Raw genomic sequence first — 25,056 nt, 5'->3', positions numbered from 1 at the left:
CTGGTAAACATGTGAACACCCGTCTTGTTGAACATAAGAGGAATTGCCGCCTGGGTCACACGAATAAATCGTCCGTAGCGGAACATGTTTACCAGGAAGGTGATCATGAAATAAAATTTAGCGAGACGCGCGTCATATCAAAAACTCGCATTATTATGCACGCATGTATAGAGAGGCTATCGAGATTGATAAACACCGTAATAACTTTAACAGGTAAGACGAAGGCGTTAAACTGGATAAAATTTGGATGTCAGCGTTGCACCGCAAGCGTGACGATCGATTACTTTCAATCGAGAATGTTGGCATTACCAGAGACAATCTCATAGCAACGCCACGTGATCGACAGTGGCGCCATCTGTACTGCCTATATAATCAGCGCATCCTCGAGTTCTCTTCGCAGTTCGCCGCTGTACCTCCGAGGATATCTCCCGCAGTCAGAGACGAAACGTCAGGGGAGAGTTTTATACTTCGACCACGGCCAATCAGCCCATAGGTTTTAAGTGAAGACAATACCGGCCGTGAAAGCCTACATTGTATGATTATAAAACACTGTACTTTTAGCTAGTGGGTCATTCCATCTCAAATCAACTAACAGTCTGAATCTTGATATCTCAGATTTGGACGAATTTTTTTTCACGTAATGTACCCACTAACACTAGTTTAATTTTGAGATTTCAGATTTTTCTGACCTTTGGTTTTTGAGTTTCAAGGGTTTAAAAATAAAAAAAAACCTCCGTCTTTGGTCAGTCGATGATTGTTTTAAAATGCTGTAGCTCAAAAACTATACAACCTAGAGAGCACCATTGTTTTCCTCTATAAATTTCCTTCAATTTGATATGTAACATGACTATGCTACCTAAATCTGAAAATTTTAAACTATTCCAAAAAACATTTTTTGAAATTTCCAAAATACGTACCCTCGGATTTTTTAATAAAAATTATATGTGTTGTCCAGTCTAACTGACTACATGCATGCAAAATTTCAAGATGTGATCTCAATGGGTTCTTGTATAAAATAATATTTTACTACCGCAATACACACTAGTGAGGTGAAAAGCAGACTATTTCTAGGCTGTGAATACTAAGGTAGGCCTATGTAATTCTAACAAACTTAAATTATTATTTTAGCCTTTTTGTGCCCTCTTATTGTGTGTTAATTCATTAAATGATATTTTAATGCAAGAATAAAATATATAAAAAATAATAACTTAAGAATCTTAGGATTTTGTATGACATTCACTTTTTATTATTAAAAAAACGTGAGATTTTCATATTGTGTCAAGGCTCTAGTTTTGGCCACTACCTCACTTATGGCCACCTTGATGTAACGCGGAAGCTACACTGTATCCTTTCATCATGTATTATAAATGGGAGGGAAAACTAAAACATCTGCAGTACGTCTTCATATCAAATTGCCTGAAACATAATGCAGTCGCTTTCTATGTATTCCAGAAAAAACTGTTAGAAATCATGAAGCAAAACTTGCCTTTTGGACTTAAAAAGATTACTTACTTTTCTGATGGCAGCACTGCACAATATAAAAATAAGAAAAACTTCCTTAATTTGTGTTTGCATAAAACTGATTTTGAAGTTGAGGCAGAGTGGGAGTTCTTTGCAACATCCCATTGCAAGAGTGCATGTGATGGCCTTGGCGGAAGGAACTGTTAAGCGGCTAGCTGCTAAAGCCAGCTTACAAAGGCCATATAACCAACAAATCTTAACACCCAAATCACTTTATGTATTTGCCATGGAAAACATAAAAATCATTGACTTTGAATATTGCACAACAGAGGACTATGAACTGACCAAAGGATACTTACTTCCTCGGTTTAGTGACTCAAAAGCGATTGTGGGAACACAAAAGTTTCACTCATATAAACCCTGCACAGAGAGTCAAATTACTGTCAAGCCTTATCATTTTAGTCTGGATGAGTCTCTTGAATATGTGACAACACTGAACCAAATAACACCGTCACATATGGAAAATATTACTGCTGGTTTTGTGACAGTAGCATATGACGACTCTTGGTGGCTAGGGTGTATTGAAGAAAAATACAATGACATGTACTGAATAAATTTTTTACACCCAAAGGGTCCAGCCAACTCTTTTTACTATCCACAGCAAAGAGATATATTAGATGTACCAGGAAATACTCTTTTACAAACAGCGAATCCAACAACAGCTACGGGAAGAACCTACACTTTAAGTGCTAAAGAAATGAAGTTGTCTTCTTTTGCTTTGGAAAAATATCTTAAAAGATCATAAAAGAAGCACGTTTAAATTATGTTACACCTACCCTCACTAAACTCTAAGTTGTATAAATACTATGTGTATTAACTTTGTAAATACCAATTGGTATTAGAAATACAGTTCTACCCATGCAGATATCAACAAGCTAATCTTTTTCCCAAGTGAAATTACTTATATGCCAATTTCTGATGTAAGGAACTTGTTGTAAATGATTACAAATTACACTGGAAAACCAAAAAAAGGTAATCTCTGCCATTTACAACTACGGATGAAGGTGAGTGGCTTTATTTAAAATTTTAACTTGTAGCATGTATATTACCAATTAAAATGTGTTCACTTCCTTATGATGCATTGTTAAAAGAATCATGAACATTAAATTAAAACAACACTATATCATTTAATGAATTAACAAACAATAACAGGTAAATGTTGCATAAAAAGGCTAACCTAATAATTTAAGTTTGTTAGAATTACATAGGCCTACCTTAGTATTCATAGCCTAGAAATAGTCTGCTTTTCACCTTACTAGTGTGTATTGCGGTAGTAAAATATTATTTTATACAAGAACCCATTGAGATCACATCTTGAAATTTTGCATGCATGTAGTCAGTTAGACTGGACAACACATGTAATTTTTATAAAAAAATCCGACGGTACGTATTTTGGAAATTTCAAAAAATGTTTTTTGGAATAGTTTAAAATTTTCAGATTTAGGTAGCATAATCATGTTACATATCAAATTGAAGGGAATTTTTAGAGGAAAACAATGGTGCAAGTTTGAGCTCTCTAGGTTGTATAGTTTTTGAGCTACAGCATTTTAAAACAATCATCGATTGATCAAAAACAGAGGTTTCTTTGATTTTTAAACCCTTGAAACTCAAAAACCAAAGACCAGAAAAATTTGAAATCTCAAATTTAAACTAGTGTTAGTGGGTACATTACATGAAAAAAAATTCATCCAAATCTGAGAGGTCATGGTTTAAATCATGTAGTACAATTGGTTGATTTGACATGGAATGTCCCTAGAGGAAATAGCTGAATTTATTCTCAACGGCGCGGCTGTTGAATTGTTACTCGCAACCATTCAATGATCGTCGTGATCTGATGTAATCCCAACAGTACCGAAGGCAGCAGAGTAGCGCCGACCTATCTCTTTGAGCATGTTCTGCTGAAGAACTGGCAGTGTTAGTTTAATTTAGCACAATGGCCCATAGTGTGTAAAAATGCTGTCTGTTGTCTGAACTCCAATGAGCTTACGGCAAATTCTGGCGTACTGCACTTAAACCGAACTTTCGTGTCGGAGAAAAGAACTTCGTGCCGGCTTGGTCCCAACGCAGTGCTGCTGTCGATTTATCCGTGTTGCCCAGAGAGTGACTCTTGCCTTCGTAGTTCCAGGCATCGATATTCATTTTGGTGATTACTAAGTACACCTGGCCCCATGTACAGGGGAACTGGTTTACCATTGCCGTGGCAAGTATATAGCAGATATTTAGACGTATTTCTTGTCGATTGGTATACTGTGTCAGTATTGTGCTTTCTTAGCACTTTGCTCATTCATCAAATGATTGTTTTAATTAATGATAGAAAAATTTTGCTTTTAACTGATCGTTTATATTCCACATGTTTCAGCTCTTCTAGGAGGTGCCGGGTGCTGTTCTATTTATTTTGTTGTCAGAGTAGCCATTTATTCCGAAAGCGGTTATCATGTGATTCAGTCCTTCCTCCTGGTGTAGTGGCTCACGTATTCTTTTCGTCCTGCCCACCAATGCCTTAATTAATCCCCTCTTCTGTCTCGGTTGGTGATCAGATATTTTGTGAAGGTGTATGCCTGTGTGAGTGGGATTTAGACTTCGTGCCTCAAGTTCGGTCAGTTCTACGGATTATGTGCATATCTAAAAATGAAAGTAACCCACTTCAAAAATGGACCCAAACACTCTCTTGACCGCAAAAACATTTATTTTGATGGTAACCGGTCCGATCAGTTTTTAATCATCCTCAGACCCTCATATCATGATGGTAGGAGGTGGCGGTGAATGGAGCGTGTGTTATAACTCCACGAACGTCAACTGCTCATAGAGTTACAACACCAGCTACATTCAGCGCCACCGCCTACCATCATGGATGAGGTTCTGAGGATGGTCAAAGACTCACAGAAACCGGTTACCATCAGAATAAATGTTTTTGGGGTCGAGACTATTAGTGTCCATTTTTAAAGTACTTTTAACCAGACTGCTGCTCTACAGCTACATCTACATCTACATCGATACTCTGCGGATCACATTTAAGTGCCTGGCAGCCAGTTCATCGAACGACCTTCACAATTCTGTATTATTCCAGTCTCTTATAGCGCGCGGAAAGAACGAACACCTATATCTTTCCGAACGAGCTCTGATTTCCCTTATTTTATCATGATGATCGTTTCTCCCTGTATAGGTCGGTGTCAACAAAATATTTTCGCGATAATACAAAACGTGCTGCTCTTCTTTGAACTTTTTTTATGTACTCCGTCAATTCTATCTAGTAAGGATCCCACACAGCGCAGCAGTATTCTAAAAGAGGACGGACAAGCGTAGTGTAGGCGGTCTCCTTAGTAGATCTGTTACATTTTCTAAGTGTCCTGCCAATAAAACGAAGTCTTTGCTTAGCCTTCCCCGCAACATTTTCTGTGTGTTCTTTCCAATTTAAGTTGTTCGTAATTGTAAATCCTACGTATTTAGTTCAATTTACGGTCTTTCGGTTTGACTGATTTATCGTATAACCGAATTTTAACGACTTCCTTTTAGCACTCATAGGGAGGACCTCACACTTTTCGTTTTTTACGGTCATCTGCCAATTTTCGCACCATATAGATATCTTTTCTAAATCATTTTGCAGTTTGTTTTGATCTTCTGATGACTTTATTTGTCGATAAACGACAGCGTCATCTACAAACAACCGAAGACGGCTGCTCGGATTGTCCTCCAAATCGTTTATATAGATGAGGAACAGCAAAGAGCCTATAACACTACCCTGGGGGAACGCCGAAAATCACTTCTGCTTTACTTGATAACTTTCCGGCTATTACTACGAACTGTAACCCCTCTGACAGGAAATCACGAATCCAGTCACATAACTGAGACGATACTCCACAGGCACGCAATTTCATTACAAGCCGCTTGTATGGTACAGTGTCAAAAGCCTTCCGGAAATCCAGAAATACGGAATCAGTGTGAAATCCCTTTTCAATATCACTCAATACTTTATGCGAGTAAAGAGCTAGTTGTGTTTCACAAGAGCGGTGTTTCCTAAATCCATGTTGACTGTATGTCAATAGATCGTTCTCTTCGAGGTAATTCAAAATGTTCGAATACAATATATGTTACAAAATTCTACTGCATATCTACGTTAATGATGCGGGCCTGTAATTTAGCGGATTACTCCCATTACCCTTCTTGAATATTGGTGTGACCTGTGCAACTTTCCTGTCTTTGGGTACAGATCTTTCGTCGAGCGAACGGTTGTACATGGTTGTTAAGTATGGAGCTATTGCATCAGGATGCTCTCAAAGGAGCCCAACTGGCATACAGTCTGGTCCAGAACATTTGCTTTTATTAAGTGATTTAAGTTGCATCACTACTCCGGGGATATTTACTTCTACGTTAGTCACGATGGCAGCTGTTCTTGATTCGAATTCTGGCACATTTAGTTCGTCTTCTTTAGTGAAGGCATTTCGGAAGGCTGTGTTTAGTAACTCTGATTTGGCAGCGCTGTCTTCGACGGTATCTCCATAGCTATCGCGCAGAGAAGGTATTGATTGTGTCTTGCCGCTAACATACTTTCTCATACGACCAGAATCTCTTTGGATTTTCTGCCTGGTTTAGGCTGGCCGCTGTGGCCGAGCGGTTCTAGGCGCTTCAGTCCGGAACCGCGCTGCTGCTACGGTCGCAGGTTCGAATCCTGCCTCGGGCATGGATGTGTGTGATGTCCTTAGGTCAGTTAGGTTTAAGTAGTTCTGAGCCTAGGGGACTGATGACCTCAGATATTAAGTCCCATAGTGCTTAGAGCCATTTGAAGCATTTTTGCCATGTTTGGAGACAAAGTATCGCTGTGGAAACTGTTATAAGCACCTCGCATTGAAGTCCGCGCCAAATTTCGAGCTTCTGTAAAAGATCGCCAATCTGGGGGATTATGCGTCTCTTTAAATTTTGCATGTTTGTTTCGTTGTTTCTGCAACAGTGTTCTGACACGTTTTGTGTACCAAGGAGGAGCAGCTCCGTCGTTTGTTAATTTATTTGGTATAAATCTCTCAACTGCTGTCGGTACTATTTCTTTGAATTCAAGCCCATCTGCTAGCATACTTCTCTCCACGCGAAAGGTTCTAAACATTATTAACCGTCTTCATTTTTTCCCATTGTGAAATGTTTTTTAGCATGCATGCTGTGCAGAAACATGTAGAAATCCAGAGAGCTTATTTTCTTCATGAGGTCATACACTAATGAGACAAAAAATTATGACCGTTGTCGCCAGTGAGATTGAATGCCACATGGTAGCGTTGCGGACACTTTACACGCTAAGAAATTATACAAGCAGGGCAGAGACGAAGAATCGTTTTAGCGACGGTTGGGGTTGCAAATAGCAAAATTCTCTGACATCAGTAACTTCGACAAAGGGCAGATCGAACGGCTCGGCTCCTGGGAGCGAGCACTTGGAAACGGTAAAACCAGAGAACGTGGAGGTCGACGCTTGCCCGCTCTGTAGAGGAGGATAGACGGCGATTTGTGTCTGATACTGTACAGACTCAAGTGTTTCCGGGCACACTGTTCAGCGCATATTGTTGACCACGGGGTTCTCCAGCAAACGAGCCTTACACATTTCCATGTTGACCCAATGACGTCGTCAGTTACGATTGCAGTAGACACACATATCGAGATTGAACCGTGGGTCAATAGAATTGTGTCTCTTGGTCAGATGAATCACATTTTTGTTACACCAGTTCGATGGTCGTATCCGTATACACTGTCATCAGGCGATAGACTGCTCAGGCGGCCGCGGTGGCCGAGCGGTTCTAGGCGCTTCAGTCGGGAACCGCGCGACTGCTACGGTCGCAGGTTTGAATCCTGCCTCGGGCATGGATGTGTGTGGCGTCCTTAGGTTAGTTAGGTTTAAGTAGTTCTAAGTTCTAGGGGACTGACGACCTCAGATGTTAAGTCTCATAGTGCTCAGAGCCATTTGAACCATTTGAAACCATAGACTGCTCAAAATATGCACTGTGCCACAGACGCAGGCCGGTGGAGCTGTATAGTGCTGTGTGGGGCTTCCATGGGACCTAACGCAGTAATGGAAGACACAATCTAATTGTTCGATGAAATGTGAACACATGCAACATAGTGAGCAAAAGAGCCATTGTAAAACGTTGAGGATTAAAATTTTAATTCTTTACTAATCCAAGTTGTTTAAGAAATGTATTTACGTACCTCGTTCCTATATCTTACTACTTTATTTATCCTATTGACTTTCCCATTCCAATTTCGATAATGAGAAATATACATATGGAAAAAGCTACAGAATGTGTGTGGAAATGGAACATAGGTCCCCTCTTCCCCAACCAGTTGCCTTGGTCATTTGGTCAGCGCCGCTTTCGCTTCACGCTGGTAACCTTATCGGTATATAAGTGGGCGTCGTAAAACTTTCTTTTCTTTATTTCTCGGGAAATATGCGCATACATATATTTTAAAAGTGCTCAAATTTCATTTATCATCGATCCAGTCAATTTCGAGTGGATTGGGGGCGCCAGGAACTTCTGGAGTGTTTTTTTTTTTTTTAAACAAGGGGATTCAAAATGGTTCAAATGGCTCTGAGCACTATGGGACCTAGCTTCTGAGGTCATCAGTCCCCTAGAACTTAGAACTACTTAAACCTAACTAACCTAAGGACATCACACACATCCATGCCCGAGGCAGGATTCGAACCTGCGACCGTAGTGGTAGCGCGGTTCCAGACTGTACAAACAAGGGAATTAGTGAACCAAAATATCTTAATTGTTCTTCCTATTAGGTAGTACGCAAGCGATTTGCCGAAGATGAGTCAATTCGGTTGGCTATGTTGGAGATCTTACCCTTGTAAATGAGTTACAGCCACGCCATCAATTTACTCATATGTTTCATTACATTAATACTTGTTCCATAGACATGAATACGACATTTCGTAATGATGTGGAACATGTGAGCTTAACATAAGTTTCTTTTACACAATATGATTTTATTCCTATTTCATATCTAAAACTTCATCTTTTTTTTTTTACAGCTTCATATATAAACATTAATCTGTTGAGTCGGAGGAGTTGTCATTCATAAATTCTTTTAATTTGTTTCTAAATGCTGGTTGGCTATCTGTCAAACGTTTAATGCTCTTTCGTAGTTGACCAAAGATTTTTGTGGCAGCATATTCTCTGTTTAAAAGTTGGATTTGATCCAGAACAGTAAAGATCATCCTTTCTTCTATTGTTTTAACTATGCACTTTGTTATTATTTTTGAATTGGTATGGGTTATTAATAACAAATTTCGTAAGTGAATATATACTGCGTGATCAAAAGTATCCGGACACCCCCCAAAACATAAGTTTTTCATATTAGGTGCATTGTGCTGCCACTTACTCCATATCAGTGACCTCAGTAGTCATTAGACATCGTGAGAGAGCAGATTGGGGTGCTCCATGGGACTCACAGACTTCGAACATGGTCAGGTGATAGGCTGTACGCAAGATTTCCGCACTCCTAAACATTCATAGTTCCACCGTTTCCGATGTGACAGTGAAGCGGAAACGTGAAGGGACACGTACAGCACAAAAGCGTACAGGCCGATCACGTTTGTTGTCTGACAAGAAAAAAATAGTTCAAATGGCTCTGAGCACTATGGGACTTAACATCTGTGGTTATCAGTCCCCTAGAACTTGGAACTACTTACACCTAACTAACCTAAAGACATCACACACATCCATGCCCGAGCCAGGATTCGAACCTGCGACCGTAGCGGTCACACGGTTCCAGACTGAAGCGCCTAGAACCGCACGGCCACACCGGCCGGCATCTGACAAGAGATCACCGACAGTTGAAGAGGGTCGTAATGTGTAATAGGCAGACATCTATCCAGATCATTACTGAGGAACTCCAAACTGCATCAGGATACATGCAATGACAGTTAGGGTTCGAATCCTGCCTCGGGCAAGGATGTGTGTGATGTCCTTAGGTTAGTTAGGTTTAACTAGTTCTAAGTTCTAAGGGACTAATGACCTCAGAAGTTGAGTCCCATAGTGCTCAGAGCCATTTTGACAGTTAGGTGGAAGGTGAGGAAACTCCGATTTCATGGTCGAGCGGCTGCTCATTAGCCACACATCACACTCGTAAATTCCAAACGACGCTTCGCTTGGTGTAAGGAGCGTAAACATTGGACGATTGGACAGTGGAAAAACGTTGTGTGGAGTGACGAATCACGGTACACAATGTGGCGATCCGATGGCAGGGTGTGGGTGTGGCGAATGCCCAGTGAACGTCATCTGTCAGCGTGTGTAGTGCCAACAGTAAAATTCGGAGTCGGTGGTGTTACTGTGTGGTCGTGTTTTTCATGGAGGGGGCTTGCACTCATTGTTGTTTTGCGTGGCACTATCACAGCACAGGTCTACACCGATGTTTTAAGCACCTTCTTGCTTCCCATTGTTTAAGAACAATTCGGGGATGGCGATTGCATCTTTCAACACAATCGATCACCTGTTCTTAATGCACGGCCTGTGGCCTAGTGGTTACACGACAGTAACATCCCTTAATGGACTGAGATGCATAGAGTCCTGACCTGAATCCTAGAGAACACCTTTGGGATGTTTTGGAACGCCGACTTCGTACCAGGCCTCACCGACCGACGTCGATACCTCTCCTCAGTGCAGCATTCCGTGAAGAAGGGCTGCCATTCCCCAAAAAACCTCCCAGCACCTGATTGAACGTATGTCTGCGAGAGTGGAAGACGTCATCAAGGCTAAGGGTGGGCCAACACCATACTGAATTCCATCATTACCGATGGAGGGCGCCACGAACTTGTAAGTCATTTTCAGCCAGGTGTCTGGATACTTTTGATCACATAGTGTATGTATTGCGAAGGTACTGTAAATATCCAGAGTTCCTTAAATACATTTCTGCAAAGTGATATTGCGTGGGCTGTAGCTGTTATTTTGATTACACGCCTTTTTGCTATGAATACTTTTCTCTTAATAATGAACTACCCCCAAAATATGATGCCATATGATAGCAGTGAATGAAAATAAGCATATTAGGCTAATTTCCTGAAATGTTAATCACCAAAAATTTCGAAACGCTAATAGCGTAAGCAGCTGAACCTAAAAGTCTCATCAACACATACACCCAGAAATTTTGAATATTCTGCCTTAGCAACAGATTTCTATTCAAAGCCTATATTTAGCAATGAAGCTATGCCAGTTACTGTACAGAACTGTATATACTGTGTCTTCTCAAAATTCAAACGAATCCATTTGCTGAGAACCACTTAATAAATTTCTAAAGACATACTTGTTTGTTGTGATTACTTTACTTGTATCATCAGCAAAAGGAACTAGCTTTGCATCTTCATGAACACAGGGCGGCAAGTCATAAATATATATTAAGAACAATACGGGACCTAAGATTGAACCCTGTGGGTCACCATTCTTGATACCTTCCCAGTTAGAGGCCTCTGCTGATTTTTGCAGACAGTCTGTACGATTAATTTCAAAATTCTGCATTCTTCCAGTTAAATATGAATGAAACCATTTGTGCACTATCTCATTCACCCGCCAAGTTAGCCAAGGGCGCTAATGTGATGCTTCTGGACTCGAGTAGTTGCGCCAAACGTGGATCGAATGCCCCCGACGGATTAACGACGAGGGCCGGTGTGCTGGCCAGCCTGGATGTGGTTTTTAGGGGGTTTTCCACGTCGCGCTAGGTGACTACCAGGCTGGTCCCCACGTCCCGCCTCAGTTACATGCCTTGAAGACATTTAAAAATGTTCGCACTATTTCATGGCTTACACTAGACGCAGACAGATGGGGTACACTAATTCCATCCTGTGGTGTATGGGGTGGCGACAGGAATGGCATCTGGCCACCCTCATATACTAACATCGTCAAATCCATAGTAAGAAGGCCGATCCTGTGTTGAAGTGGGACACAGGCCCCAGAAAATAATGATGATGCACTGTCCCATTCATACCACAATACTTAAGCCTATCTAGAAGAATTTCATGATTCACACATTCAAAAGTCTTTGAGAGATCACAAAAAATCCCAATGGGTGCTGTTCAGTTCTTCAGAGCATTTAATTTTTGATCAGTGAAAAGATCTGTAGCATTCTGCTGAAAAGCTTTTCTGAAAACCAAGTTAACATTTTGTTAGTACTTCATTTTTATAAATATGTAAAGCTACTCTTGAATACATTCCTTTTTAAAGAATTTTGGATAAAGGTATCAGTAGTGAGACTGGGCGGTAGTTGTTAGCATCAGACCTGTCCCCTTTTTTATGCAGTGGTTTAACAATAGCATATTTCAGTCTATACAGAATAATGCCCTGTTTCAGTGAGGTATTGCATATATGGCTGAGAATCCTACTTATCTGTTGGGAGCAAGCTTTTAGTACTCTGTTGGAAATGTCATTAGTTCCACATGAGCTTTTGCTTTTGAGTGAATTCATTATTTTTCTGATTTCAGTAGGAGAGGCAGTTGAATTTCAGTTTTATCAAATTGCACATACAGTCTTGCATCATCTAATGTACATCTAGATCCTTTTTTTACAGCACTAAAATGATTATTAAAAATATTTTCCATTTCTGACTTTTTGTTAACAATCTTTTCATTGAGTCTGATAGAAGTACAGTTTTCCCGTGCTCTCAGTTGCCATGTTTCCCCTTTAACAATATTCCAAATTGTTTTAATTTTATTATCAGATGTACGTATCTCAGACATAATGCACGTACTTCTGGACTTTTTAATAATTTTTCTTAATACAGTGCAGTAGTTTATTGTTAGACTGTTGCTGGATCATTATTTCTTCTAGTTATAACATAATTCCCCTTTTCTGTTTGAAAGATATTTTTATCCCTTTAGTAATCCATAGCTTTTTCGACAGTTTCTTACAGTTACGTTTCACTGTTTTCTTAGGGATCACGAAGGTATCATGAAATAGCTTAAGCTTTAAATTAGCATCAGGTTCCCTGTACGCCTCATCCCAGTCTAACTGTTGCAAACTTTTCCTAAAATTTTCAGTCTTAAATCGTTAATTGAAAATACTGTTTTGGAGGACTCTTTTGCATTACTGTGTGGAGCTATGTCATATATTGTAACTAGCTGTGCGTCATGGTCAGAAAGACCATTCTTAACAGGAAAAGTTTTTATTTGATTAAATTTATCTTGATCTATAAAAACATTATCTATCAGTGTGCTGCTTTCCTGTACCACCTGAGTAGGAAAATCAGTAACTGATCTCAAATTGAAAGAATCAGGTAATACTTGAAGGTCATGCTTTCTATCAGACTCTATCAGAAAATCTACATTGAAATCCCCACAAACAGTAATTTGCTTGCCTCTGTCTGACAGATATTACAGAAAAGGATTCAAGTTTTTCAGAAGTAGCTGAAAATTTCCCAATAGGGACCTATACACAACTACAATTATAAAAATACCATATTTAGTTTAAGCTCATAGGCACATGCTTCTATACGTTGCTCTACACAAAATTTTTTAGTTTCTGAATTTTTCACACTATGACAAGTTTTAACATATGTGGCAATTCTTCCTCTCTACATAGTATCGCTACTTACGTGTGCTGAAAGCTGTCTCAGTGAAAGCAAGTTCATAGGAGAGAGTGTTTAGAGAGATTTGTCAAATTCATTGGGGAGATACGTTCCCCTTGTGGCATAACCTCATTCACAGAAGTCTATTTGTTATTAATGTTCTGCGTAATCAGCCCTCCATTTGAGCACTTGCGTATTCCTTCATTTCAGCGAGATAATTAAAAAAAAAAAGAAAAGAAAACATTTCATCGGTCAGACACGCGTCATGAGTGACTAGGTAGACTCTTCAAAATTCGGGATGGGAAGCTTGTGAACCATCGTACACTGCGTATATGCCTGTCCTGTGCTAAAGACGTTGTAGCGTATCAGGTGCTGCTGTACGTGCCGCTGGTGGCGATAAATCGTTATTTTATGGCACTTTCTCCGCACACTGCGCCGTGCGCTTAATCTGCTCCGACGCGAACGAGATTCCTTCGCTTTGCCAATCAGCCGCCGGCGTTCTCCGAGCTACTTTAGCCGGCCTGGCGGACGTGGCCTGCCGCTGGTGGTCAACACATTCCTATTCTTTCTGACGTAACGCGGCGCTGCGCGCGCTTCGGCGAACCTGTGCGTGCAGGAGGTCACGTTTCACGTCCGCATCAACGCAGGCCCCAACAACACAGCGAGTTACCGCACAAAAGTCTCGTTAAGAATTCTGTGGGGATGAAGTAAGCCTACAGCGTGCTTTATGTTGTCTGACCGAGCGATGAGGGCAGCACAGTCTCAGGTTATGCTACTGAGGAAAGCGGACGGAGTTTTTTGCGCACGCGGGACAAATGAAAAATTAGAACCTTCTACAATTCTTATTATTCTAGTTCCCCAGCAAAGCACTACAAAAGTATATTGCGTTGTAAGTTGTCCCAAACTCCACCGTTCTTTTTCCAGGCACTAACTTCGCCTGGTACAGGGGTTTGGTTAAAGAGCAGAATCCCGCCTCCACGACTGCAAAATAAAGCTATTTTGATTCTTTGTTGATCGGAACAGATTTCCACCGTCATGATTCAGATTTGTTTTCGAACAGTTACTGACATTGAAACATGCCTCCTGTCTACACATTTATGAACTTCGAAGACAGTATTTTCTTTTTGGCCCGGCCCACAGCATAGTCTATGTCATAATATGACATTTTATAGTGAACGATTCCAAGCAAGCTGCAAGTAGTTTAATTAGTAGTGCCCCTTCCTTATTACAAGATTGTTTCGGTTGTAGTGCCATTCTCAAGTAAAACTGTAGATGTTAACAATTTATGAGTCTACTTACATTTATAAAAGTATGTTATACAGGATGTTACAAAAAGGTACGGCCAAACTTTCAGGAAACATTCCTCACACACAAATAAAGAAAAGATGTTATATGGACATGTGTCCGGAAACGATTAATTTCCATGTTAGAGCTCATTTTAGTTTCGGCAGTATGTACTGTACTTCCTCGATTCACCGCCATGATTTCATACGGGATACTCTACCTGTGCTGCTAGAACATGTGCCTTCCCGACACAACATGTGGTTCATGCACGATGGAGCTCCTGCACATTTCAGTCGAAGTGTTCGTACGCTTCTCAACAACAGATTCGGTGACCGATGGATTGGTAGAGGCGGACCAATTCCATGGCCTCCACGCTCTCCTGACCTCAACCCTCTTGACTTTCATTTATGGGGGCATTTGAAAGCTCTTGTCTACGCAACCCCGGTACAAAATGTAGAGACTCTTTGTGCTCGTATTGTGGACGGCTGTGATACAATACGCCATTCTCCAGGGCTGCATCAGCGCATCAGGGATTCCATGTGACGGAGGGTGGATGCATGTATCCTCGCTAACGGAGGACATTTTGAACATTTCCTGTAACAAAGTGTTTGAAGTCACGCTGGTGTTTCCACTCCATGATTAATGTGATTTGAAGAGAAGTTATAAAATGAGCTCTAACATGGAAAGTAAGCGTTTCCGGACACATGTCCACATAACATATTTTCTTTCTTTGTGTGTGAGGAATATTTCCTGAAAGTTTGGCCGTATCTTTTTGTAACACCCTGTATATGTAAACTGATCTTTATGTATAGCTTTTATACTCATAAGTAGACTTACCAACTGTAACATCTGCAGGGTTACTTGAGAATGGCGTTATAGCCGAAACAAGCTTGTAGCAAGGAAAAAGTACTACTAATTAAAATATTTGCCGCTTGCCTGGGATCATTTATTATAAACAATTTCTGAACTTTAACTCTGCGCTATAAATTCAGCTATAATATTTCTTTTTATTAAGCTTCCCTTCATGTAACAAGTTGCTTGTGTTACGTAGTTCTTAGTTCGTACCAACTTTAATCGTTTTCTGTGTAAGTCATTATAAAGTCACAAAAATGTTGTGAATCATATCTCCAAGATAACTCTAGGGAAGTTCGTTATCTTAATAAAAGTCCCAGATTTTTATACCGTGTAGTAGTAGAAGAAGTACATAACATTACAGTCAAAACAAATCTTGTCATACTTAAGTAATCTAATTTTCTTTATGTAAAATAGTCTGTAGTTACTATGTGACAGCCCTCTGTATTCTGATGTCTCAGGATTAACTACGATATTAAACACCAAAGATAGGCAGCAAATGGCTTTACTGTACTATTTGATATTCATCTGGCACAGCTGGTTTTGATTTATGTTGCCTATCCATGAAAACAATATCGAAACGTCGAATTCTCTCCAAAATTTACCAATATCGCTAAAATGGTGTCGTCTTTGCATGTTTTATATACTTTATGATAACTTGCTAAAATGATGTTACTCCAGTGGTTCTATCACCAGTTCAGAGATCTTACCTTCGCCATTTTGTGAGAGAAGCGTGAAATAGTATATTTTCATTTGTGATCTTTCAGTACAACATGACATGACATGAGCAAAGCCAAGCATAAGGAAATAGGCAGTTAGCTTTCAGCCGCGCGGGGTTAGCCAAGCTGGCACGGTAACTCAGCGTGTTCGGTGAGAGGGTTAGCTGCCCTCCGTAATAAAAAAATGAAAAAAAACTGAGTTAATGCACAACAACGAACTGAAACGGGTGTCTTTCGACGTCCGCCTCGAGCAGAAACAACGAACGAAAACAAACAAAACGAGATTTAAAAAAAAAAAAAAAAAAAAAAAACGGTCTAAGGCGCTGCAGTCATGGGCTGTGCGGCTGATCCTGGCGGAGGTTCGAGTCCTCTCTCGGGCATGGGTGTGTGTGTTTGTCCTTAGGATAATTTAGGTTAAGTAGTGTGTAAGCTTAGGGACTGATGACCTTAGCATTTAAGTCCCATAAGATTTCACACACATTTGAACTTTTTTTTTTTTTGAGTTAGCTTTCGATAAATATTTAAGTCAGATAACAATGTGTATTCGCACGGCAGAATCACGACCGTTGGTCTGGAGCATTAGCCAAGCTGGATGTAGTTTTAGACTGTTTAGCACATCCGTTTAGAAGAATGGCGGGCTGGTCCTCTATGTCTCCCCTGAAACCCAACAAGGAAATACACAAAACATACTCTACTTGATTGCAGACAGAACCAAAGTGAGGATACTTCACCTATCTCACGTGTTTTGCCCACCAGATGGAACAGTTTTGCCACGTTTGATTCTCTCAAATATCTTAATACGTCTGCGTGAATATCGTCTTCTACAGGTACCTTGTTTCGATTTAGGTCTTTTGGTAATCTGTCAAATTCTTCTCGCAGTATCACATCGCCTATCTCGCCTTCACCTACTTCCTCCTCCCCTCCCATAATATTGCCTTCATGTCTATTTCCCTTGTATAGCTCTTCTACATATTCCTTGTACCTTTCAGCCTTCTCATCTTTGCTTAGTACTGGCTTGCCATCTGAGCTCTTAATATTCATACACTGCTTTTTTCTCCACAAGTTTCTTTAAATTTTCTTATGCGAGGTGTCTGTCTTTCCCGTAGGTTTCTCCTATAACATCTCCTGCTTTGCCATTTTGCATCACTTGTCCGTTTCATTTTTTAGACGTCCGCATCTTTTTCCGCTAATATGTGAACGTTTAGCGATTTGTACTTGTTGCCTTCTTTGTTTTTCGGACTCTTTTTTCCGCAGTTGCATATATACAAGCTGTATACATTAACTGCTGTCTTTGGCAGCGCTAATAAAAGTTTTATTCAGAACAGATTTGTTTCACTTTATTTTAAAGCATCTTCAGTGTCCATGTAACAATACGGTTTTTTTCTCTTACAATTTTGTTTTTTACGATCATGAACAGTTCGCATGCTTTACTTTATTACTGTAAACAGTTTTTATTATTTTCGTTACTAACAGTTTTTTGTTTATTGCATCACTGTGATACTTCCCTACAAAGAAATGTGAATGTGTGCAAAAATTCAACACATATACGTGGAAGACGCAGAAGAAGGCAACAAACAACAAAAACCATGAGTAACGAAAAAAACTGTTTATGGTAATAAGTAAAGCAGGTGAAGTGTTAACGATCATCACAAACAAAATTGTAAGAGCAAAAAAACCATATTGTTACAGAGACTACTGAAGATGCTTTAAAATAAAGCGAAACAGGTCTGGTCTAAATAATACTTTTATTACAGTTGCTAAAGATAGCAAATAACCTATACAACTTAGCTATTTGTGTTTGTAAAAATGGCGCGTTTATGATACGTTCAACATTAGCTAAAGCGTTCATATACATCCCCAAGCCCCATGTCGACAGTCAGATTGTTAAATATTCTTTGATACGGCAAGACGGTGATGAGAGGAAAGACAGTGCTTCCACCATCGTCCTGTTCCTCGTGAGGACTCTGTTGTTGATTCTGGAGCACTATCTATTACTCATCCAATCATGCGAAACTGCTTGAAGCCTGTTAAATTCCCCTCCACCTCAGAAACAGCTAAATCGTTGTAACGTAGTACTTGTAACGTTAGAATCGCATGTAGATGATACAAAGCCTGGTGGAGGAAGAAATCTTCAGCAGCAGTTTTTTAACGTCAGAAGTCGAAGTGACAGTGCACGAACCCTGATAGTAATCTTCTGCTTCAATACCCTCGATTAAATGTCACACAGATGGTCATCACCCGTTCGTGGGATCACAAATTTAAGCTCGATGGTGTCGTTGACGTTTTTGTAGAGGAGTGGAAAGCCACTGGTGTTCAGTTTCTCCCTCTCCCTTTACTTTCATTCTATTCCAGGCGTCACTTCACTGCACTGTACAAGTATTTAACTGTCATTCACATATCTGATTCATCACTTGGAAACAAAAGATGTGATTTCATCTGTCCAAGTGGCCAAAACGTTCCATGAAGATAGGACCTTTCATATTTTTCAGTTTCACTTCGCTACGTCTAGAAAATAATGCAGATTCTCTTGGTAATCTCTGTGATTGGTTACAGTGTTTTACGCTTTGACACCTAATAAATCATTGAATTTTGTGGCACTGAAAGTGATAGGCATATCTTCCTGTCTACGAAAAAGAACAAGTTGCTGCAGGATTTTTATTCGGCGTTAATGCTTGGATCTCACTCCCTGTAATCTATACTCCTTACTGGTGGTGGGCCGTTGAGCACTTAAGAGGAAACGAGACATTTAATATCGTTGTTTGCAAACCAGCTTTCAGGACGACGTTTACCTTGGGAGAAGGTGGACACGATATAAAAAACAAAGTTTTCGTAAAAAATTACGTCGATTGTCCAACTGTCGTGTATATACGTATATGTGAGGAAGTAAATAAAGGTATTGTGTAACGGCCTTCACGTGACAATGCGCGTGCCAGACGTCTCAGACGCCTGCTGGCAGTTGGCCGTAACGAATGTCGACTTCAGTGCTCCACGTGTCCGAAATGTGGGAGCGGCAGAGCAGGTTGGGAGTGCGGCGCGCGGCTTGCATTCCCGTCTGGCGCCCACACGCAGATCCAGCCAGACCGGCCCACGTGTGGGCATGGCAAGGCGACGTAAACAACGGCGTGCGTGGGAGCAGTGCGACAATGGGCTCTCTGACATCTCGCCAGGCTGTGCCCGCGTTACGACTCTGCCCTCCGGCGAACCATTTTCCGCATGTGCGTACTGTACAGCACTTTTCAAAAAGATTCACCCTATTTCACAAGACTATATCTTCTATATGAAAACTGGGGTCAGATTTAACTTACGCAACGAAACTAAAATTTTACCCCGGCGCTAGTTCATACGCTTGCGAGTAGCAGTATCCTTGGTGCAACTACCTTCCTCGCTCGTTCATGTGTCTAGTAGAGAGAGCGATGACACAGCAACAAAGGCCGTTTCCCGTTCTCTATTTCCAGATAAAACATTTACAGCCGCTTCTTTTCTGCAGAAAAGTCAGTCACCGGTTTCACATACGTGAATGGAAAAAATATGAAAACACAAAAAACATAACACATTACTGTGACTAATACATTGTAGGAAAACCGTTGGCATTAAAAACAGCTTCCAGTCGTCTCAGAAAGGATAAATATGGACCTTTCACGGTTTCATAGGGAATTTTATGAACATCAAACCACTCTTCGTGCAAAATAGTGGCAAGTTCAGGTAACAATGATGGAAGTGGATAACGGTCATTTACCCTTCTCTCCAAAGAGGACCACAAAGGTTCAATGATATTGAGGTATGATGACTGTGGTGGTCAGGAGTGATGACACAAGTAATGGAACAAACTTTGCATGGTCCCACTCTCCATTGTTGCCAGATGTATCCAAGATGACGTCATCCAAGATGGCGGACGTGACGTCAACTGATGATGCGAGTAGCGTTATCCAAAACAGCAGCTTTTGACAGGAAAGTGCCACGCCCCCTGGCGGGAAGTTTGAATTTTGGCAGGGAAAATGAATTATGTGCTTCTATGGGTCACCTGGCAGCCCCCTGCCCCCTTTTCGACTTTTTGCATGATGGTGCGTCATCCTCTTGGAAAATAGACGGGAATTTCTAATTTGGCAGGGAATTTTGCTCCAAGTGCTTATTCCTGCAGCTGAGGGGAGTTAGTTATGGTGTTGCCACCACTAGAGACTGCTCATGATGTCATTCAATTCCAATATAATTTGTTGAAATTTATTATCTACCTGCAGCATTAGTGGCTTAGTGTGGTCGTGGTGTTACCACCACAATAGGCTGAGATATCAGTGCTTGTTGAGCTGTCAGTGTGGGAGGAGCATGTATTCAATTAGCGACATGTTGGTAGATATGAAACTGTTGTGATGATATAACAGTCGATCAAGAACAAGAAACGGGTGGTTTTTATGCATGATGGAGCTCCAGGCAGATAGAGTTTGTTGCGTTTTATGTAAACCAATTGCGCTAGCAATTCTTAAGTATTTTCCTGGTATCTGGCGAGAGAGAACATAAACACATGCACTCCTAAGGCTACAATGTTCTGCATTTAAAACACGCTATAATGTTAGATCGTTGCGGTTTCTGATCTATTGGTCGTATGGAATGCAACACTCTTACTATCCCAGTGTAAGAAATATATTTCCAGTGCATGGCATACATTCTCCTTGTAGGTTTCTCTAAGATAAACTGTGGTGGTAAACTGTAAAATGAAAATCTACTTCCTTAAACATCGATTCCTTGTAACGCTCGTACAATATAGCTTTCCAGTGCTCGCATCAGTCCTATGTAAAATGATCTTTAGTAATGGGGAATGCCTCTTACAAAGAAAGGGACAAACTCATAGCAGCGGTGCTTGAAATTACGCGTCATGCCGCCACTAACTCCATAAACAGGACATCTGTCAATCAGATGTATACGTGGGGATTGTAGTACCTCACAAACACCTATCGCTAACTTAGAATCACCGCAGTTATGAAACTGAAGACTCGATTTTATGTGGCAGGGGGATGGAGTGCCTCACATAAATCTTCGTTCGTCTAGAGGAATGTGTCTAAACAGGATGCAAGTCCTCTGATGACCGAGAGGTTTGCTGTTAACGATCGCAGGTAGACAGTGCTCTAAGTCATACACAGAACACGCAGTTGTATGCGAGTCGAACGCCGGTTATGTCATGCAACTGATGCATCTGAACAAGAGAACGGAAAAAATGGTCAAATGACCTACAGCGACATGTCCCTCTCTCTCTAGAATGCATCATCAGTCTACCATTACATCCTACCTCGTTATAACTCCATCTCATCCTATCACTCCATCCATTCTCTGTCATCCTTTAACGCATATGCAAGTAAGTTTAGAGGCTGATGGTTCTCTTTTTTTCCAGGAAAGCATCGAAGATGGCAGTCAACTTGCGTGTGTCACTATTGCCTCAATAGACATACAGTACAATGTTGCCTCGGCGAAAAATAAAAGATTGTATCCCCCAGCTCCCGATGCTTTCATCTCGCCATTTTCCCGCATTGCTCTTGCTGTCGTATACTCGTTCCCATGTACAAGAATTGTTCTGCACCAATCGGAAGACATGCAAGCACTCCCTCAATTTCCCCGCATTTCGGCGTATTTTCCCTCAATTTATACGTATTGTCCGTCATTTTATCGATTTTATGTACTTCTGTCCATGCGATCACGACATCACTTATCGTTCCGTGTTCCAAAATTGCTTGTAAATGTAGTACAGCTGCCAACATCTAGCGCAAATGCATTATTTTTCTGGTCGGGTGGCGTAGTACAGCACTGTACTCGAATGAAACCAAACAAAAGTGTTTTCCATCCCAGAACGAGAGGCCTATTGGAGGTGTTGGGGACCTGTCTAGTCTGTGACATCTCGTCGCCTAACCATTAGGGGCGGCTGTGTCACTATACTTTAAAAGACCAAGATTCATTTGGGAAAGCCGTCCTTTTATCTCCTATTGTTTAGTTAACTATACCTGCTTTTGTGTCGGCGAAGGACAATCGTATCAAGGCGGACAGCAGCCAGCACATGTCACGAGGCTGCTGGTGCAATAGCTCTCTTCCTCGGTTCATCCACCCTGTAGGTGGAGAGAGGGCCTCGATTTTCGGCAGTTTGTGATTGTACATCGAGGAGAATGTAAGTTCAATTACCGCCTCCTCTGTAGTCTTTTAGTACGACGATTTTCCCCAGTACATGTGGTGCATTACTACCTGTTCAGTCGAAGGCTGGTTTTTCACGACAGTTTCGAAGTGTAATTACAACTGTGACGCATTTTTTCCATCAGCTGTGATAGCGTGAATTGGCTTCGATTACCTGGGCTGAGGGTGATCTTTAGTAGGTGTCTGTAGCGAAATCCGACGTCAAACAACGATGGACGCTGTATGCTTGCAGATAATTCACTTTTTAAACTCCTCTCTGTCCACCACCAGCATCTAGTCAGTTGAACGTATTTCCCACCAAAAAGAATAAAGATAGTACCTTACACCCCAGCGGTTTTCCCTCTAGCTTGTAAGTGTAGGGTAGAGTTTGAGTGTTTCTGTCGCTGGTTTCGAGTGGTATTTCTAAATTTTTTCCCAGCAGGATAAACCAGTTGTATGGCATCGTCAGTTTTTTGCGGCGTGTTGCGCTTTTTTGCAGTCCTTGTGTAGCGCTATGCATATAGTTGTGATAGATTACCTAATTAGGATCGATATTTGCGTCAGTTTCGAGTGGTATTGCGAAATTTTTTCGCAGCAGGATGACACCAGTTGTATGGTATCGTCAGTTTTTGAGCTGTATTGCGATTTTAAGCCGTCTTTGTGTAGCGCTGTGCATGTAGCCGCGTAATTAGGGCCGATCTTTGTGATTAATTACGTAATTAGGATCGACATTTGCGTCAGTTTTTCGACCAAACTAAATAAAGTACACTAACCTAACCTTCCTCTCCCGCATGTGGACAGTTTCCATGTGCCATGTGTCAGGGGGTGCACTTGGCCTTTCTATCCAGGAGTACCAGGGTTCGAGTCCCGGAAAGGGCCTCTGGTGGTTTAATTGCGTTGGGGGGGGGGGGGGGGAGGGTGCAGTTGGGCTTTCCATCCAGGAGGACCAGGGTTCGAGTCGCTTATACGATGCGTTTTGTACATGCACTGAGTGTTTGTGCACTGCACTATTTTCGGGTGTTTAAACATTGTGAGCATGTTTACATAGCGTTACACATGCATTATTTCGGTGATCTATGAGTAGTTTGCACGTCTGTATGCCGTGTACTGGATTATTTCGGGAATTTACGAGTTGTTTGCATCTCTGCACATCAGTGTACTGTATTATTTACGAGTAGTTTGCAGGTCTGTAAACTGTATTTTGTGACCCCAAGCACATCAGGGTGAGTGTTTTGTATCAGCGTAATAAATAAACTACATGAAATCCTTCCCTAAATAAATTGTTCCAGAAATAAATAAAGTACACTCCTTCCTCTCTCCAGCAGCACAGAACAGGCTGAGTCGTTTCCCCACCATTTTTCCCCTCCAGACCGCTGGGGGGATGAGGAGGTTGGGGCACACATGCAGCTGAGTAAACACGTGACGTCGTCATGATGCTGTGTTCCTATTGACTGAACTGCACGATCACGTGACCTATCACGGCGCCCTCTAGCGGTGAACCCGCGAACTAGCTCAGTTCTTTGGTCTGCTGGATCGGAGGCAGTTGTCTGTTGTGTGGTGGGAGCTTATACGCATACATTGTGTAATGCATCTTGATGCAAAGCATTTATTTGCAGGACCATATTCTTCCTCTTCATATGATCAAGCATTATTGCTCACTTCCATTCTTCATGCAGTGAGCTGTGGATGCACTCCTCAGCTGAATGGGTGCATGCAACACACCTATTAAAACTCCCCCTGTCTGACACCAACATGTAGCTAATTGAACACATGCTCCTTCTACATTGACAGCTCAACAAGCACTGATATCTCAGCCTCTTGTGGTGGTAACACCACACTAAGACACTAACTAATGCTGTTGGTAGATAATAAATTTCAACAAATTTAAACAAATGTAAACAAATTTATACATATTTAAACAAATTACATTCAAATTGAATGACATCATGAGCAGTCTCTAGTGGTGGCAACACCATAAAAATTTCCTTCAGCTGCGGGAGTAAGCTCTTAGAGCAAAATTTCCTGCAAAATTAGAAAAAAAAGGTCGGAATGGAGCGACGGGGGGGGGGGGTGTCTGCCACAGGTGACCTGTAGGAGCACATAATGGATTTCCCGCCAAAAATCAAACTTCTCGCCAGAGGGGGTGTAGTCATCGCCGCCATCTTGGATATATCTAGCAACAATGGAGAGTACAAAGTGTGTCCTACCACTGACATTTCATCCTATTGCTCACAGAGCCAGTGCTGAACGATGCGAGCTGAATGAGGAGGGGTCCTGTGGTCTTAGAATGCAGAACGAAGCATCACAGCTGGGGAACAAACATTGTACGATGGGATGGACGTGAGCGGCCAGAATGGTCACACAATGCTTGGCAGTAATGCGATCTTTCATAGGGCTCAACGAATACCATGACATGGCTGCCCAGTTCATCACCGAGCCCCCGCCATGCCAGTTTAGAATCTGGACTGTTGGAAACAATGTGAAACAAGATGAAATGACCTTCTTCCATCACTCCATAGTCCAGGTTTTATGGCTTCAGCACCAAGTTTTCCCGTTACGGGAATTGCCATCTCTGATGTGTGTTGGAATTCCAGCTCGCTCTGCAATTCTCTGCTTCTAGACGTCCCTTTTTGTTGTTTTGGTGCTGACAGGGTGCACGAGTGCGACGTTCAGTTATGCAGTGGCTTTTACAACTATCATTCTCTTACTTTTCTTCACAATCCTATTCAGTGACCGTCCGTCAAGATCACATACCATACACTTTCGTCCGCATTGTCACTTGGATTAGATTTTTTCCGCTTTCCCTGTATGCGGTATAAATATTCAACAAGGTGCCTCTTGAAACACCAAACACTTCGGCTGCTTGGTTACGGAAGCACCCACAGTTTGCGCAAGCACCAACAATTTGCCCACGTTCGAATTCAATTAGCTCCGACATAATGCACTCAGAACTATTTAGAACACTGATCTGACCACGACTGACACTTGCAAGTATTGA

Source organism: Schistocerca cancellata, chromosome 2 (genome assembly GCF_023864275.1).
Source record: "Schistocerca cancellata isolate TAMUIC-IGC-003103 chromosome 2, iqSchCanc2.1, whole genome shotgun sequence".
In the NCBI taxonomy this organism is placed as follows: Eukaryota; Metazoa; Arthropoda; class Insecta; order Orthoptera; family Acrididae; genus Schistocerca; species Schistocerca cancellata.
This window is presented reverse-complemented; position numbering follows the sequence as displayed.